Genomic DNA, 20,538 nt, shown 5'->3' on the forward strand with positions numbered 1-20,538 from the left:
GGCTCTGCCGTCTCTGGGATTCTCCAGGCAAGAACACTGGAGTGGGCTGCCATTTCCTTCTCCAATGCATGAAAGTGAAAAGTGAAAGTGAAGTCCCTCAGTCATGTCCGACTCTTCGCGACCCGAATAGTCAAATTACAGAGACAAAAAGCAGACTAGCAGTTACCAGGAGCCTGGGGAAAGAGGAATGGGGAATTCCTGTTTAGTGGGTACATAGTTTGATTTGGGAACGATGAAAAGGTTCTGCAGATGATTTGTGGTGATGGTTACACAACAATGTGACTGTACGTAATGCCACTGAACTGTACACTTAAAAATAGTTAAAATGGTAAGTTTTAAGTGTATCTTCAGTTCAGTTCAGTTCAGTCGCTCAGTCGTGTCCGACTCTCCGCGACCCCATGAATCACAGCACGCCAGGCCTCCCTGTCCATCACCAACTCCCGGAGTACACTCAAACTCATGTCCACAGACTCGGTGATGCCATCCAGCCATCTCATTCTCCGTCGTCCCCTTCTCCTCCCGCCCCCAACCTTTCCCAGCATCAGAGTCTTTTCCAGTGAGTCAACTCGTCGCATGAGGTGGCCAAAGTATTGCAGTTTCAGCTTTAGCATCAGTCCCTCCAATGAACATCCAGGATTGATCTCCTTTAGAATGGACTGGTTGGATCTCCTTGCAGTATAAGGGACTCTCAAGAGTCTTCTCCAACACCACAGTTCAAAAGCATCGATTCTTCGGCGATCAGCCTTCTTCACAGTCCAACTCTCACAACCATACATGACCACGGGAAAAACCATTGCCTTGACTAGACGGACCTTGGTTGGCAAAGTAATGTCTCTGCTTTTTAATATACTATCAAGGTTGGTCATAACTTTCCTTCCAAGGAGCAAGCGTCTTTTAATTTCATGGCTGCAATCAGCATCTGCAGTGATTTTGGAGCCCAAAAAAACAAAGTCTGACACTGTTTCCACTGTTTTTCCATCTATTTCCCATGAAGTGATGGGACCAGATGCCATGATCTTTGTTTTCTGAATGTTGAGCTTCAAACCAACCTTTTCACTCTCCTCTTTCACTTTCATCAAGAGGCTTTTGAGTTCCTCTTCACTTTCTGCCATAAGGGTAGTGTCATCTGCATATCTGAGGTTATTGATATTTCTCCCAGCAATCTTGACTCCAGCTTGTGCTTCTTCCAGCCCAGCGTTCCTCATGATGTACTCTGCATATAAGTTAAATAAGCAAGGTGACAATATACAACCTTGACGTACACCTTTTCCTATTTGGAACCAGTCTGTTGTTCCATGTCCAGTTCTAACTGTTGCTTCCTGACCTGCATACAGGTTTCTCAAGAGGCAGGTCAGGTGGTCTGGGATTCCCATCTCTTTCAGAATGTTCCACAGTTTATTGTGATCCACACAGTCAAAGGCTTTGGCATAGTCAATGAAGCAGAAATAGATGTTTTTCTGAAACTCTCTTGCTTTCTCCATGATCCAGCGGATGTTGGCAATATGATCTCTGGTGCCTCTGCCTTTTCTAAAACCTGCTTGAACATCTGGGAGTTCACGGTTTACATATTGCTGAAGCCTGGCTTGGAGAATTTTGAGCATGACTTTGCTAGCGTGTGAGATGAGGGCAATTGTCCGGTAGTTTGAGCATTCTTTGGCATTGCCTTTCTTTGGGATTGGAATGAAGACTGACCTCTTCCAGTCCTGTGGCCACTGCTGAGTTTTCCAAATCTGCTGGCATATTGAGTGCAGCACTTTCACAGCATCATCTTTCAAGACTTGTAATAGCTCAACTGGAATTCCATCACCTCCACTAGCTTTGTTAGTAGTGATGCTTTCTAAGGCCCACTTGACTTCACATTCCAAGATGTCTGGCTCTAGGTCAGTGATCACGTTATCGTGACTATCTTGGTCGGGAAGATCTTTTTTGTACAGTTCTTCTGTGTATTCTTGCCACCTCTTCTTAATATCTTCTGCTTCTGTTAGGTCCATACCATTTCTGTCCTTTATCGAGCCCATCTTTGCATGAAATGTTCCCTTGGAATCTCTAATTTTCTTGAAGAGGTCTCTTGTTTTTCCTATTCTGTTGTTTTCCTCTATTTCTTTGCATTGATCACTGAGGAAGTCTTTCTTATCTCTCCTTGCTAACACCCAAAAAAGATGTCCTTTTCATTCTAGGGGACTGGAATGCAAAAGTAGGAAGTCAAGAAACACCTGGAGTAACTGGCAAATTTGGCCTTGGAGCACGGAATGAAGCAGGGCAAAGGCTAATAGAGTTTTGTCAAGAGAATTCACTGGTCATAGCAAACACCCTCTTCCAACAACACGAGAGAAGACTCTACACATGGACATCACCAGATGGTCAACACCGAAATCAGATTGATTATATTCTTTGTAGCCAAAGATGGAGAAGCTGTATACAGTTAGCAAAAACAAGACCAGGAGCTGACTGTGGCTCAGATCATGAACTCCTTATTGCGAAGTTCAGACTTAAATTGAAGAAAGTAGGGAAAACCACTAGACCATTCAGATATGACCTCAATCAAATCCCTTATGATTATACAGTGGAAGTGAGAAATAGATTTAAGGGACTAGATCTGATAGATAGAGTGCCTGATGAACTCTGGATGGAGGTTCGTGACATTGTACAGGAGACAGGGAACAAGACCATCCCCATGGAAAAGAAATGCAAAAGAGCGAAATGGCTGTCTGAGGAGGCCTTACAAATAGCTGTGAAAAGAAGAGAAGCGAAAAGCAAAGGAGAAAAGGAAAGATATAAGCATCTGAATGCAGAGTTCCAAAGTGTATCTTACCACAATTAAAATATCAAGTGAGGAATTAGTCACTCTGTTGGAGAAGACTCTTGAGAGTCCCTTATACTGCAAGGAGATCCAACCAGTGCATTCTAAAGGAGATCAATCCTGGATGTTCATTGGAGGGACTGATGCTAAAGCTGAAACTCCAATACTTTGGCCACCTCATGCGACGAGTTGACTCACTGGAAAAGACTCTGATGCTGGGAAAGGTTGGGGGCGGGAGGAGAAGGGGACGACGGAGAATGAGATGGCTGGATGGCATCACCGACTCTGTGGACATGAGTTTGAGTGTACTCCGGGAGTTGGTGATGGACAGGGAGGCCTGGCGTGCTGTGATTCATGGGGTCGCGGAGAGTCGGACACGACTGAGCGACTGAACTGAACTGAACTGAGACTCAGAAAGTACAATTTGAATGGAATGAAACCAGTAACCCAGACAATGCAATGTCTTCTTCCACTCACGGGGCTGGGATACTGAAATGATGTGAAAATTAATTTTCCATTAAGACCCTTGAGCAGACATAGTTAGAATGTCCCTCCCATCCTACATGTAAATGACTCTAAGAACTTAATAGCCATCACTGTCATTTACTGATGATCTGCCCTGAGCCAACACTAATTGCTTTACACAAGGCATTTCTTTAGAATGTAATTTAAGACCCCAGTGTTCCAGCACCAGCTTAACAACTCTCCCATCCCACTCACAGTTCCCTCCTCTACATTTGGCCAACTGGGGACCATCCTGAGACTTCAGCCTCAAGAATTCAGCTTCCTCTGATACCCTCACAGGATCACAGCCTAAACCCATGTTTCCCAAACCAGGCTCCACATAAGAATCACCAGAGGACTTAAAAATGACTGGTCCCCAAGCTAAAGCCTAGAGATTTTGGTTTAATTGGTCAATGGTGTGTTCAGGGTATTTGGTATTTTTTTTTAACTCTCCAGGGATCCTAATCAACAGTCAAGGCAGAGATCCACTGACCTAAACTGAGTTACTTATTTTCCCTGAATACCTGAGGCCCCTCATGCTTCGCACTACAATATTAGCCTGCACCTTGCTTTATTATAATCACATGTTAGCTGGGCCTTCCCTTTTGAACACAAGCTCCTTGAAAGCAAGTTCAAGTTCACCACTGTATTCAGAAGCCTGGAACAGCACCTGCCATATAGTAAGGGCTCAATAACTACCTGAGTTGCTTTCTGTAATTCACTTTGCACCCACTCTGAATGACAGGTCTTATCATCCCCAATTTAAAAATGAGCCCTCTGAGGCTCAGAGAGGCTAAATCATTTTCCCAAAATCACACAGCAAATGAATGGCAGAGCCAGGATTAGAACTTTATTCTCTCTGATTGTAAAATTCCATTCACTACACTAAAGCGATTTCAGACTCCTTGAATAATTTGCTCATATTAAATGAATTGTTCTTAGTGAATCAGAAATAAAGACAAACTTGGAAACTATACGTGTGCTGTGAGTAACTGGGTAAGATATTCAAAATCTAAAAATCACTCAGTTTCTTAAGGCTGTTGGAGAGAAGCTTTCATACAACCTGCACCTGGGCTGAATAATCAGAAGCATGGCACTGGAGAGGCCTCATGGCCATTCCTGGAGGAATATTCTGTTTCTCGATAATAGAACTCTCCTTCCTAGGGCTCTAGACCCAATAAACCTGAAATGGTTTTGATGTATTGACTTCTGAGCAAACAAATAAAACTAGTAAAAGAAAATTGGGAAATTGTAATGTCCACTGCAACTTTCTTAGGCAACCACATCAAATACTGCTGATAACCACCCATTCAATTTTAGGACTTTCAAGTTTCCTGTGGCTACCCAGTTTCCAGCACAGTATTTGTTTTCCCTCAAAGGCAAATACCACTGAGACAACCCCACTGCCTGGAGAGAACAGAGCTCACCTAGATACACCTGCATGAATCTCTTTTCCCAAATACAAGGCAGTCACTGACTTCTGGAACACACTTACTTCCTGAGATGAGCTTCCACTGCTCAGGTCTCTCTGACTGCTCAGGAGAGGAGCTTGGCTACCAAGCTACCATCAGTTGTGTCCGACTCTGTGTGACCCCATAGACGGCAGCCGACCAGGCTCCCCCATCCCTGGGATTCTCCAGGCAAGAATACTGGAGTGGGCTGCCATTTCCTTCTCCAATGCATGAAAGTGAAAGTGAAGTCAGTCAGTCATGTCCGACTCTTAGCAACCCCATGGACTGTAGCCTACCAGGCTCCTCCATCCATGGGATTTTCCAGGCAAGAGTACTGGAGTGGGGTGCCATTTCCTTATCCGGTCAGGTGGCCTAGGAGTGCCAATTGCTTACTGTTAAGTTCCCAGCGCCACCTCTAATTATGGAAAATTGGAAGTATATACAATAGTAAGTGAACATTTCTGCCTACAATTCAACCAGACAGTTGGCACAGAGTGTACAAGTCTGTGATTAAGATGGTGAGTCAGGCCACAAGCCTAGGTTTGTACAAATATTCTGGCATATTATGGGATGGACTGCTATATAGTAAATCTTGGCACAAACAAATAAAAAGACTTTTTTAATTATCTTGGATATCAGGAGGTTTCACAACTATCTCTCCAAGCTTGCAGGGCAGTCTCTTAAACTTCATGAGAGGTCTGTATCTCTCACAGAATCACTTAATGGACATATCACAGTCGTTAAAGACTCTGGGTGTGAATCCTACAGCTCAATAGGCTAGGGCCCTGAAACAATTTCTTAATGATCTTTTAGCTTTTTTCCATTAATCTGTGAAAGGGAATAAGGATAGCAGCAAATAGAGTTATTGTGAGAATTAAATGAATTAAATATTACTGCAAGTAATATACTTAACACAAATGTCTTCTGAATCTTAAGAGACTTAACTTTAAGACATTTCCCAACACTGGGTTCTGAGTACTCATACAGGCAAAAGAGTTACGCAAAGTAATTAGTTTCCAGATTTGGAGATTTCCCAGATCAGTTCATTTTTTTAAAAAAAAGATTTAGTGATGGAAGAATATGATATATAGCTGGCAACCTCTGTTTTTCTTGTGTATGTCATGTAAGAACATTAAAACAACTACCTAGGATTGTCAACATTATTTCATGATATAAATGATACTTAAGCATAAAAGAGAAAGACAGACAGAGCTCTAAAATATAGAGTATCTTGTTTTTAAATTTTGAATAAATTCAGCCTTCTGAAAACCATACATTATCCATATCTTTCTCATCTGCTCTCTGGCAGGTGAAGAACTATCAGAGAATATCAATAGTGCATGAACTAGTATTTGAGAACCATTTGATAGCCTCCCCTGGCATCTCTCTGTGACCCCAGAGCACCAAGGACCCAAAAGCAGAAGTGAGACTCCATTCTTCTTGTGGCTGGATCCCAGGAAGTTCTCAAAGTTAAGTCTCTCAAGATTCAGAAGACATGATCAGATGTAAAAAAAGAAATACAGAAAGTCTGTGAGGCGTGGCCAGAATAGGAGCCCTAAATTTTTGTGGTTTTCACGTAAGATGTTCATGGCACTCCCAAGTAAGGGCACATCACAACAACTTGAGATATGACACTGTGACACTTACTGTAAGGCTGTAAGTTCAGTCTTGAATCAAACTGATGACTATCACTTTAAAGAGAATGCTGCTGCTGTTAAGTCACTTCAGTCACGTCCGACTCTGTGCAACTCCATAGGCAGCAGCCCACCAGGCTCCCCCGTACCTGGGATTCTCCAGGCAAGAACACTGGAGTGGGTTGCCATTTCCCAGGAATACACTTAAAGAAGATATCAGATTAACACCGGAAGTATTATTAGATTTTCCCTATGCTGACACACTGGCAGCATTTTTGTTTTGTTTGGTAAAGAATTTGAGTTGCTTATAAATTTATGCTGAAACTCATAACTCACTTTCGGAGGCTAATGTGAGCTGTCCTACTTGCACAGGGAGTTGTATTTACCATACCTACTGTTCCTATGTTTCCATTAGAATGCAATTATCCTGCTTGGGAAAAAATAAAGGTCACTGGGTTAATGGAGCTTACCTTCCTTTTACAGTCCATAAATAATAAATCAGATATAATATTTAAAAAGAAAACCACATCCTTCATATTATTGTATTTCTGATTCTTTTTTTCATAGGACCTTTGAGTACATGGCACTTACTATGGCCATAATTCTTGCAGCCCATCAAGTTCCCACAGCACAGGTTCAGTACAAAGTACATGGCATGTGTCTATTAAATTGATATTCATCATTACTAAAACATCCACAAAATTTCCTACGACATTTTCTTTTTTTTTTTTTTGCTACATAAATTAACTCATTTATTATAGGCTAGCAACATTATCACGGAGAAGGCAATGGCAAGCCACTCCAGTACTATTGCCTAGAAAATCCCATGGATGGAGGAGCCTGGTAGGCTGCAGTCCATGGGGTCGCTAAGGGTGGGACACGACTGAGCGACTTCACTTTCACTTTTCACTTTCACACATTGGAGAAGGAAATGGCAACCCACTCCAGTGTTCTTGCCTGGAGAATCCCAGGGACGGGAGAGTCTGGTGGGCTTCCGTCTATGGGGTCACACAGAGTCGGACACGACTGAAGTGACTAGCAGCAGCAGCAGCAACATTATCAAATGGTGGTGCTTCTACTGGTCCTTCAATTCCTTCAGTCTTCTGATGGCAGACTTTACTGTGACAGCAGAAGTGGTGTTGTAGGTCCAGGCACCACCAGCTACTATTTTCATGCAGGAACCACAGTGCCAAATGCCCACAGCTCTTCTCTTCATCTTGGTTTTGCCACAGAAGGAGCACGTATACTTGGCGTGCTGGCTGATTTCAATTTTCTTCACCGTTTTCCTGAGGGAGGCACCATAACGGGTCCCGTATTTGCCCACGATTCCGACCTTCTTGGTGCGTTTTGCCATGTTAACGCAACCTAGATCTGAGCCCAAGAGAACATTTTCAAATCAGATTATTGAATAGTCTACTCTGAATTCGAGGAGTGTATCACAGAATGATTTATCCCAGCAAACACACAGAAAACCTCGTGAACTTGATCTAAGTATTGACAGAGATATCCATTTAAAACATTCGAAACAAATACAGATTCAAGTGCTTTCCTTTGCTTCCAGAATGACTCAGCAACAGATGCTGTGAGCAGCCAGTAACCAGTGCTTATGACCATGCTAAGAGCAATAAATGGCTCGAGGTAAGACTCTCCTGCCACTAGTTTCTCTAATGAAAAAATGAAGACCTTCCAGCCAACTAAATAGCTGAACAGGGCTCTCAGCCCAAAAGAACCTAATCAATGCTTTCACTTCAGATTTCCCAAGGGATCAACTAGGCAATCGCGCCAGTACCTAGCACATCAAGATTTATAGGCAGATCAGGAATACATGGCCTACACAGCTTCAGAAAGCCATTTGTCTTGAAGTGCTATTAAAAAAAAAAAAAAATTTAGAGCAGCTGCTGTTGGATCATCAACACCCTGAAACTAACAGGACGTCTCGTGAGATTTATCCAAGAAATAATTTCAAAATAATATGGGAATGAGAATACACCCCTGAGCCTGCTGTAAGAACTGTTAAACACTTGTAAATCACTTTCCAAAAATAATGAAAATCTCTGCTTTCCACTTGACACAGGCTTGTGTAACAAAATGCACTTCACCTGCCAAAAAACAGAATCACACACAACTCCTGCAGCAGCATCACAGCACATTTCTGTGAATAAGCATTCTAGGACCAGATTATAAACATAGCAACGAACCAACCAACCACTTTCATCAACAACACAGCATTATAAGCACACTTCAAAAAAGTTAATTTGAACAGCATGTATCTGTCACTAGCACATGATTATTTGTTTTTACTATAATTAGTAACAACAAAATGGTAGTTGTTAACTACCATTTAGTGAGTGCTGTTCAGCTGGGCACTGATCTATTAGTTTTATGTGCATTATCTAATTTAATCCCGGTAAAAGCTTTATGGTCTATGATAGGTGACAGAATATCCCACCCCCAAATACGCCACTTTGACATAAGAATTATTTAGAACTAAAGACTTTAAAAACAACATGTAAGAAAGGCATTCTAAGCTCCCCTTTTCTTCCTGAATATAGAATATCAAAAACTCCCACGTAGGGACTTCCCTGGTGGTCTAGTGGTTAAGAATCCACCTGTCAATGCAGGGCACAAGGGTTTTATCCATGATCCCAGAAGATCCCACATGCTGTGGGGCAACTAAGCTGGTGTATCACAGCTACTGTGCCCGAGCTCTCTAGAGCACGTGCTCCGCAACGAGAGAAGCCACTGCAGTGAGAAGCCTCCATGCTGCAACTACAGAGCAGCCACACACTGCACAGCCTAAAATTAATTAATTAAAAAAAAAAAAACACTCCTATCTGAAAGATGCCCTCTCTGTATCGGGAGAAAGGAACATTCTTCCATGGGGAGTCAAAGCCAAGAGAATTCTGTACAAGCAGACCTTGCTAAAATAATTCCTGTCTTATCGTTTTCAATCTTCCTTCAGCCTCCCCATACATTTTAGTTACATTCCCACAACTGCCTCTCTTTCTTCAATCTGGTATAAAAGTATTCAGGTTTTGTCACTTCTTTGGGTCTTCATGTCATTATAAGGGCTCCTGTGTTATGTAAACCTTATAGAAATGTATATGCTTTTCTCTCGTTAATCTGTTTTATGTCAGTTTAATTTTCAGACCTAGCTGAACAACTCCAAGAGGATAGAGGGGGAATTTTGCCTCCCATACTTCTGTGATGGTTTGTTATCTAATTAAATCTACTGACCTAACAGCACAGAGCATTAAGATCGAACATTTTTTAGAGACACTTAATTTTCCTTAGTATTCATTCTTGGGCTTCCCTGGTGGCTCAGAGGTTAACGCGTCTGCCTCCAATGCGGGAGACCCGGGTTCGATCCCTGGGTCGGGAAGATCCCCTGGAGAAGGAAATGGTAACCCACTCCAGTATTCTTGCCTGGAGAATCCCATGGATGGAGAAGCCTGGTAGGCTACAGTCCACGGGGTCGCAAAGAGTCGGACACGACTGAGCGACAGGACAGGACAGAACAGAACAGTATTCATTCTCAATGTAAATATTTTGGGGCTTTGAAATTTATTGAGGCTGTGGTCCATAGGGTTGCAAAGAGTTGGACACGACTGAGGACTGAACTGAACCCAAGACCTCTCCACTTAGGGACTTCTGGTTTCAAGGATCTCTAAATCCAATCAGCCCTTGACTAAATATAGAAATGAAGCAAGTTTAATCATTACATACAAGCTGTTTTCTTAGCCTAAATTTTATCCCTTTTGCATAAAATCTTTTGAAAGAATAAAATTTCTTTAAAGAATCAGAAAGAACCCCGTGAATCCATAAGTGTTTTAGCAAAATTTCTCTATTTTTTAATGCCACCCTGACTCCTGAGCTACATGGTTTGTAACTCGTTCATTTAACCAGTCACTCACTCACATAAGTCATTTGATGATTTTGACTGTCCTCTATACTGCTACTGCTGCTGTTGCTGCTGCTAAGTCACTTCAGTTGTGTCCGACTCTGTGTGACCCCCTAGACGGAAGCCCACCAGGCTCCCCCGTCCCTGGGATTCTCCAGGCAAGAACACTGGAGTGGTTTGCCATTTCCTTCTCCAATCCTCTACATTGACAAACTATATAATAGGCTATCTATTGGCTCTACAATGCTAAGGAAAACTGTTTTTACTAAGCATTTCAATTACTAAAATATTTAATACTCAAGGACAATATTATAGTATACTATGTTAATTACTTTAATGCAATGATACATATAATTTTTTAATCTTAATTTTAAAAAATGATGATGAGAGACTAATAAATTGAGACAGTATTTACCCCTGTGAAGTGGCCTTCTTCAAACTCACTTAAAATTTTAGAGTTGGTATTTTTGTTCATGCTTGTATTACTTGACATGACCTTTAAATGTCCAGCATGAACCAAGTAGCATTCCAAGGGTACGTATCCTTGTCTCAGAATCATACTTTCAGCTTCAAATCTGGGGAGAAAGAGTATTAAAAACATCTCTTCTGTGAGTTAGAAGGCATTTTTGGCTAATAAAATCCTGTCATCTTCTTCTGTAAAGAATTTTACTTTTTATTTTCTTAATAAAATTATCATCCTCTTCTCATAAAGACCTTGAAGGCAGGAACCCTAGTCAACTTGTCCACAGCTATAGTATCCAAGCCTAGAATGGTGCTTGGGTCAGAAAGTCGACACTCAATGAATATATGTTGAATGGATTTATACACAGGCAGAAGGGGGTATCGAACAACCACAGAACAGACGATCTCCCTACAAAATAATTTGTTAGATGAGCCCTGCTATTTCACAAAATACAGGTGTTTTTTTAAATCAATACTGCTGAATTTATGACATAAAGCCAGATTTTTGACTTTCTGGGAGACATAAATTTGATGTTGACTTGCATTCCTTCTATCAAGACTTTTTTAAAGTACTGTATTCAAGAGAAGTTTTGTAAATCTGTTTCTTTCCCCTATTTGTAAATTTTTAGCCAGAAAGAGCAGTTCACCCTTAGTTTCTAGAACCTACCCTAGTAGTAATGCATGGTAAGTGCTAATAAACATAGAAATGACAAGGGGCAGTTGATTAAAAAATTCAAGATTCCTTGATACCCTTGAAATTCTGATTTGGTAAGTCTGGGGTAGAGCCCAGGAATCTATTCTTAAAAGACTGTCTAGATTATCTGATGAGGACCACACTTTGAGAAATACCATAATTGAAGATAAGAATAAATGTCATTTATTTTTTTCTGATATGAGTAATTTTTCTGAAGACCAGAACATGTTCTATGAAATATTAAGAAGTTCTATGAACTATCAGTGAACTAAAATGGACTGGAATGGGTGAATTTAACTCAGATGACCCTTATATCGACTACTGTGGGCAGGAATCCCTTAGAAGAAATGGAGTAGCCATCATGGTCAACAAAAGAGTCCAAATGCAGTACTTGGATGCAATCTCAAATACGACCGAATCATCTCTGTTCATTTCCAAGGCAAACCATTCAATATTACGGTAATCCAAGCCTATGCCTCAACCAGTAACACTGAAGAAGCCAAAGTCAAATGGTTCTACGAAGACCTACAAGACTTTTTAGAACTAACACCCAAAAAAGATGTCCTTTTCATTATAGGGTACTGGAATGCAAAAGTAGCAAGTCAAGAAACACCTGGAGTAACAGGCAAATTTGGCCTTGGAGTACGGAATGAAGCAGGGCAAAGGCTAATAGAGTTTTGCCAAGAGAATGCACTGGTCATAGCAAACACCCTCTTCCAACAACACAAGAGAAGACTCTACCCATGGACATCACCAGATGGTCAACACCGAAATCAGATTGATTATATTCTTTGCAGCCAAGATGGAGAAGCTCTACACGATTAGCAAAAACAAGACCAGGAGCTGACTGTGGCTCAGATCATGAACTCCTTATTGCCAAATTCAGACTTAAATTGAAGAAAGTAGGGAAAGCCACTCGGAGAAGGCAATGGCACCCCACTGCAGTACTCTTGCCTGGAAAATCCCATGGACAGAGGAGCCTGGTAGCCTGCAGTCCATGGGATCGCGAAGTCAGATACGACTGACCGACTTCACTTTTACTTTTCACTTTCATGTATTGGAGAAGGAAATGGCAACCCACTCCAGTGTTCTTGCCTGGAGAACCGCAGGGACGGCGGAGCCTGGTGGGCTGCTGTCCATGGGGTCGCACAGAGTGGGACACGATTGAAGCAACTTAGCAGCAGCAGCAGGGAAACCCACTAGACCATTCAGATATGACCTAAATCAAATCCCTTATGATTATACAGTGGAAGTGAGAAATAGATTTAAGGGACTAGATCTGATAGATAGAGTGCCTGATGAACTCTGGATGGAGGTTCGTGACATTGTACAGGAGACAGGGACCAAGACCATCCCCATGGAAAAGTAATGCAGAAAAGCAAAATTGCTGTCTGAGGAGGCCTTACAAATAGCTGTGAAAAGAAAAGAAGTGAAAAGCAAAGGAGAAAAGGAAAGATATACCCATTTGAATGCAGAGTTCCAAAGAATAGCAAGGAGAGATAAGAAAGCCTTCCTCAGCGATCAATGCAAAGAAATAGAGGAAAACAACAGAACAGGAAAAACAAGAGATCTCTTCAAGAAAATCAGAGATACCAAGGGAACATTTCATGCAAAGATGGGCTCGATAAAGGACAGAAATAGTATGGACCGAACAGAAACAGAAGATATTAAGAAGAGGTGGCAAGAATACACAGAAGAACTGTACAAAAAAGATCTTCACGACCAAGATAATCACAATGGCATGATCACTCACCTGGAGCCAGACATCTTGGAATGTGAAGTCAAGTGGGCCTTGGAAAGAATCACTATGAACAAAGCTAGTGGAGGTGATGGAATTCCAGTTGAGCTATTTCAAATCTTGAAAGATGATGCTGTGAAAGTGCTGCACTCAATATGCCAGCAAATTTGGAAAACTCAGCAGTGGCCACAGGACTGGAAAAGGTCAGTCTTCATTTCAATCCCAAAAAAAGGCAATACCAAAGAATGCTCAGACTACTGCACAATTGCACTCATCTCACACGCTAGTAAAGTCATGCTCAAAATTCTCCAAGCCAGGCTTCAGCAATACGTGAACCGTGAACTTCCAGATGTTCAAGCAGGTTTTAGAAAAGGCAGAGGCACCAGAGATCAAATTGCCAACATCCGCTGGATCATGGAGAAAGCAAGAGAGTTCCAGAAAAACATCTATTTCTGCTTCATTGACTATGCCAAGGCCTTTGACTGTGTGGATCACAATAAACTGTGGAAAATTCTGAAAGAGATGGGCATATCAGACCACCTGACCTGCCTCTTGAGAAACCTGTATGCAGGTCAGGAAGCAACAGTTAGAACTGAACATGGAACAACAGACTGGTTCCAAATAGGAAAAGGGAGTACGTCAAGGTTGCATATTGTCACCCTGCTTATTTAACTTATACGCAGAGTACATCATGAGGAACACTGGGCTGGAAGAAGCACAAGCTGGAATCAAGATTGCCGGGAAAAATATCAATAACCTCAGATATGCAGATGACACCACCCTTATGGAAGAAAGTGAAGAGGAACTAAAGAGCCTATTGATGAAGGTGAAAGAGGGAGAGTGAAAAAGTTGGCTTAAAGCTCAACATTCAGAAAACAAAAATCATGGCATCTGGTCCCATCACTTCATGGGAAATAGATGGGGAAACAGTGGAAACAGTGTCAGACTTTATTTTGGGGGGCTCCAAAATCAGTGAGGATGCTTATTGCAGCCATGAAATTAAAAGATGCTTACTCCTTGGAAGGAAAGTTATGACCAACCTAGATAGCATATTAAAAAGCAAAGACATTACTTTGCCAACCAAGGTCCGTCTAGTCAAGGCTATGGTTTTTCCCGTGGTCATGTATGGATGTGAGAGTTGGACTGTGAAGAAAGCTGATCGCCGAAGAATTAATGCTTTTGAACTGTGGTGCTGGAGAAGACTCTTGAGAGTCCCTTGGACTGCAAGGAGATCCAACCAATCCATTCTAAAGAGATCAATCCTGGGTGTTCATTGGAAGGACTGATGCTAAAGCTGAAAGTCCAATACTTCGGCCACCTCATGCAAAGAGTTGACTCACTGGAAAAGACTCTGATGCTGGGAGGGATTTGGGGCAGGAGGAGAAGGGGACGACAGAGAATAAGATGGCTGGATGGCATCACCGACTGGATGGACATGAGTTTGAGTGAACTCCGGGAGTTGGTGATGGACAGGGAGACCTGGCGTGCTGTGATTCATGGGGTCACAAAGAGTCGGACACAACTGAGCGACTGAACTGAACTGATGAACTATTTGTATAGTTTCTGATCTTCAGATAGCACTTATACTATCCAGAATTCTTTCTCCCTAGAAGAACAGTTATAATTTCTTTATTCCATATCAGGCAGGTGTAATTATCAGAGAATGTGAATGGGAAAGAAGACAGCGGTATTAGATATCAAAGACACAACCATCTCTATGTTATCAGTGAGAAGGCCTGAATTCTAGCACTTGATGAGCTAGACACATTAAAAAATCTTGAAAAAAATCACTTAAGCTCCAATTCGTCACTTACAAAATAGGAATATACCGACATTCCTCATAATAATGTTTTAGGGGGAAAATATGGAATATATAACAATGACTTAAATTATTCAAAAGGAAGATATTTTGTAAATAAATTATTAGGATTTTGGCCCTACTTCAATAAATTTGACATCGCAGAAGCAAGATAACTTCCAACAAAAAACCATACAAGTTGATAAGTAAGCTTGTCGCAGTTCCATGGATGCTGACCTGGGACTCTTGAGTCAAAGACAAAGGACTTTACCAGTTGCAGCAGCAGGAGAAACAAGAGTATCAGTATTGTTGTACCAGTCCTCAGATCCCTCAAGGCAATGTGGAGGGCCCAGTGGAGCCTGCACATACAGTATGGTGAGTCCCAGAGGAGGATTCTATGCATAGGAAATCCACTGCTGTAGAATAGGAAGCAAGCAAGTTGGTTTGTCTGAAAGGTGACCAGGTGTTGTGAACTGAAATGCATTACTTTCTCAGGATTACCAACTGCATAAACACTCCAAGAAATGGCCGAGGTTTAAAAAAAAAAAGTCTTGGGCGGAGAAGGCAATGGCTCCCCACTCCAGTACTCTTGCCTGGAAAATCCCATGGATGGAGGAGCCTTGTAGGCTGCAATCCATGGGGTCGCTGGGAGTCAGACATGACTGAGTGACTTCACTTTCACTTTTCACTTTCATGCATTGGAGAAGAAAATGGCAACCCATTCCAATATTCTTGCCTGGAGAGTCCCAGGGACAGGGGAGCCTGGTCCCATGGATGGAGGAGCCTTGTAGGCTGCAATCCATGGGGTCGCTAGGAGTCAGACATGACTGAGCGACTTCACTTTCACTTTTCACTTTCATGCATTGGAGAAGAAAATGGCAACCCACTCCAGTATTCTTGCCTGGAGAGTCCCAGGGACAGGGGAGCCTGGTGGGCTGCTGTCTATGGGGTCTCACAGAGTCAGACACAACTGAAGCGACTTAGCAGCAGCAGCAAAGTCTTGGGACGTATACAGCAAGATGTATAGGAACATAAGAGGCTCAAGCAGGCTGTATCTCAACATACAGCACATAATAATACAAATGAATGGAATTTTAAAATAAAGTTAGATGGCTACTTAAAGAATTATGATTCTAGTTCTAAAAGGAAAAAAGGCAAGGAGAAATTTTACAATGTTATTTTCACTGCCTTTGAGAAGAGGATCATAAGATTACAATGTGAAGACTTCTGACTTTGTATTGTTTATGTTAACAGCAATTTTTAATAACCATGACTAAGAGTTGGACTGTGAGGAAGGCTGATCGCCGAAGAATTGATGCTTTTGAACTGTGGTGCTGGAGAAGACTCTTGAGAGTCCCTTGGACTGCAAGGAGATCCAACCAGTCCATTCTAGAGGAGATCAATCCTGGGTGTTCATTGGAAGGACTTATGCTGAAGTTGAAGCTCAATACTTTGGCCACCTCATGCGACAAGTTGACTCACTGGAAAAGACTCTGATGCTGGGAGCGATTGGGGGTAGGAGGAGACGGGGAAGACAGAGAATGAGATGGCTGGATGGCATCACCGACTCGATGGACATGAGTTTGAGTGAACTCCGGGAGTTGGTGATGGACAGGGAGGCCTGGTGTGCTGTGGTTCATGGGGTCGCTAAGAGTCGGACACGACTGAGCAACTGAACTGAACTGAAAGCTCTTTAGACTTCAAAAAAATATCAAAAATTCCTGAAGTAACTGCCACATCACAGAAATATCCTCAAGATAATGATTAGTTTCCATGAACTAACAGTAGGAGAACAGTCCATAGGACCACCAAGAAATTATGAGAATAAGGCCAACAGTAAGGATGTGATGGAAAAGGAAGGAGAAGGTGGGTAGACCTGAGAACTTATAAATTTAGGACAAGCATTTTAATGGAAAAGGTCTGGAATTCAAGACTCAATCAGAGCTAAGGCCTCACAGAAACAGGAGGAGGATTCCACATTCTGTTTTCTTCCCTTTATATTGTAAAAGTGTGGATGAGAGCCAGTCATTCCCAGCCAGGTTTTGAAGTACATCATTTGGCTGCCAGACACCCATTATACTAATTGGATCACCAGTTTCCTATCTTGTTGACACAAGGATTCCAGAGCTACCCATTTCTTTCACAGCATTAAAATTTAAGCCTGCCACACATACAATAAACCATAAAATATTCACATAGACCTGTACTCTGTTTTGGTATTATATTGTAACTCCAGAATGATTCTTGAATAGCCTGCATGAGTGATGAGAAGGAATGCCAATATTAAACAGGTTTCCCATGCTTAAACATTTAATTTTATACTTCTGAGGCATTTGACGCATTTGTGAATTACTGTTTGATTCCAATTGTCATCTTTCTCAATAATTTTTTCTTGTTTAGAATATAGCTACAACTACTCCCAGTGGAGAAACATAAATCAGAGTACTTTTATTAGGAGTAATACTTTCACATTCAAAAACTACAAAAAAATGTTCTCATTAATATGCATATGGCTATACATGTATACTGTATATTGAACTCTAAGAGAGCCTATGAATATTATTAATTATTTATAGATACATTGATTCATTTGGTTTTATTCTCCATTTAAAAGAAAGGGAAATTTGAATACATATTAACATAAATCTTCACTAAATGACCTGGTACTTTTTAAAAGTAATTCACCATTAAAATTTCTAAATATCCATGATTTTTTAAATGAGGCTTCATGTTAATGATGCACTATTTTAAACACTTTCAAGAAAGACTCACATACACCATGTATCTTATATTAAGCAGGGTTCTGGGTTGCAGACAAAAGAATCTACTCTGGTTTAAAGAAAGAAAGGATTTACCATGGGTACTAGATAGCTTATAGCAGCCGTCACCAACCTTTTTGACACTGGGGACTGATTTCATGCAGGACAGTTTTTCGATGGAGTAGATGCCGTGGTGGGGGCGGGGCTGGTTTGGGGATGATTCAAATGCATTACATCTATTGTGCACTTTTTTGTAATCTAATACCAACACTGATCTGACAGGAGGTACTGGTCTGTGGCACAGAGGTTGGGGATCTCTGGATTATAGAATCTGCAGAAAGGTTAGTGAAATAGCCTGTAGGCAAAACTTAGAAGAATAACTTTAGTGAAAATGCTGGGCAGATCCCAGAACCATTTTATCTCTACCACAGTCAGGAAACTGGGGCCAGCCACCACACCTGAACAAAGAATCACATGTTTTTTGCCAGTTTCTGCATCAGCAAAATGGATGTCCCATGTCTAATCCTTCCCCCACATACATTAATTGCAAAAAAAAAAAAAAGTGAAAGTGTTAGTCACTCAATTGTGTTGACTCTTTGTGACCCCATGGACTGTAGTCCACCTGGCTCCTCTGTCTGTGGAATTCTCCAGGCAAGAATACTGGAGATGGTATTCTCCAGAGGATATTCCCAATTCAGGGATAGAACCCAGGTCTCCTACATTGCAGGTAGATTCTTTACCATCTGAGCCACCAGGGAAGCCCATTAATTGCAAACCAAATGCCATAAAGCTATATTTGTCAGAATCTAAATCATGTATTGATATTCTAAAAGAAAGTGAGGAGGGACTGAAAAAGGTAAGTTTTTGTTTTTTTGTTTTGGTTAATATTCTACATTGAAATGGAAAGGTTAACATTAAGGGGAAATATTAAAATGTAAAGTTTGTTTCAAAAGATTGTGGGCAACTCCAGATTGCAAATGTCAACTTCAACCTTTATCACAAAATTCAGGGTACCTTACCTAATACATTTTGCATGTTTTTCCTCTTTCTCAACAAATAAGGAGACTGTTACAATAGTCCAGTCATTTTTAAATTGCTTTGGTATTTGCTTATAAGTTTTGATCTTCATCCTATTTTCAATTCTAATTTCCTTCAGGTTGGTTGGAAAATTCATCATTACATGACAGAGCACAAACCCCAAATTATTACATATTTCTTTTAGTCACTCTTCAATTAGTAATATGTCTTTCGTCTTGAAAGTTTTGTTACATCTGTCCCTGCCTTTCTTAGGGGATTGCCAAGACCCAAATGGAATAATTTTGTGTCACTTACTCCTGATAGATTGCGGTCTGGCAAAGTTGGAGCTGTACTTCATTTGGCAAACTGTGAAATGACCTATTCCTCTTTAGATATAGTTGAAGCTTTAAAAAAGAAAAAAGAAAATAAATAAATAAATAGCCTAGAAAGGGGATGAAGAAAAAGATCATGATCCTCTGCAATTAGCTCAGATCCCTTCAGTGTTTCTGATAACCAAAACAATAATAGACTTTATGTGTTCTCTGAAGTCTAATCATTTTTTAGGCAGTAGATAGTGATCATTAAAATCTTCCATATCTAGATTCATGAGAATTTGTTATGATGCCAACAGAGCAAAACTTCTATGGAAGGGAAGGGGACATTGATACAGTATGGAGATGGTCTTCCCCTGTACTCACAAAGTGCCATGATGTTAGGGCCTCAAACTTTGTGGAGAAGTTGGTAAGGAATATTTCAGAACCTAGCTTGCCCAACAAAATAGTTAAGAAAAAGCAAGTACCAGAAAAATAAAATCTGATGGTGTCCAGGAATCCTTTACTGGAAGACATTTGAGGGGAAAAGTTCAAGCATGCCTTTTCTTTTTCCTTTTTCAAAGTATTAGGTTTTAATATGCATTAATATTGCATCTGCCTGCTATCACTGAGAAAGAACTATGAAGTGGCTACTAAATCTTTCAAATGTTTGCATTTCTAAAAGGTCTAAAAACAAAGACATGTTCATAACCCCTACTTCATACCATATATAAAAATTAACTCAAAGAGTAGATCAATGATGTAAATGTAAGACTCAAAAATATTAAACCAGAAAATATAGAGGTAAACCTTCATGACCTTGGATTTTGTAATAAATTCTTAGATATAACACACAAGCAGCAACAGAAAAACATTAATTGGACTCTATCGAAACTTAAGACTTTTTGCATCAAAGGACATTATCAAAGAAAGTGAAAAGACAACCTGTAGAATGGAAGAAAATATTTGCAAGCCATATATTTGACAGAGGTTTAATATCCAGAATACATAAAGAACTCACAATTTGGTAACAAAATACAAATTGGCCAATTAAAAGAATGTAGTGGACTTGAACAGACATTTCTCCAAAGAAAGTATACAGTCATAAAAGGTACATGAAAAGATGCTTAACATCTTGGGAAATGCAAACCAAATACAGAATGAGACACCGTTCACTCCTACTAACACGGCAGTAATAATAATTGTGGTGGGTGATTTAGTCGCTAAGTCAAGTCCGCCTCTGTGCGACCCCATGACAGTAAACCGCCAGGCTCCTCTGTCCATGGGATTTTCCAGGCAAGAGTACTGGAGTGGGCTGCCATTTCCTTCTCCAGAGGATCTTCCCCACCCAGGAATCAAACCTGGGTCTTCGGCATTGCAGGTGGATTCTTTACCAACTCAGCCATACCGGGATAATAGTAGTAGCAGAAAAATAATAAGTATTGATGAGGATATGAAGCAATAAACAC

The 20,538-nt window shown here is 40.9% G+C and overlaps 1 protein-coding gene and 1 pseudogene across 7 annotated transcripts in view; both read right to left on the bottom strand.

The window, feature by feature from the left end:
• NMU (neuromedin U) overlaps positions 1–20,538 on the bottom strand; it is a 183,202-nt gene that overhangs the window by 150,842 nt on the left and 11,822 nt on the right. The gene's annotated exons all lie outside the window — the stretch shown is intronic.
• LOC129561829 (large ribosomal subunit protein eL43 pseudogene) lies at positions 7,435–7,778 on the bottom strand (annotated as a pseudogene).

This window comes from Moschus berezovskii, chromosome 5 (assembly GCF_049115385.1).
Source record: "Moschus berezovskii isolate FMDL1 chromosome 5, NW_MosBer_1.0, whole genome shotgun sequence".
In the NCBI taxonomy this organism is placed as follows: domain Eukaryota; kingdom Metazoa; phylum Chordata; class Mammalia; order Artiodactyla; family Moschidae; genus Moschus; species Moschus berezovskii.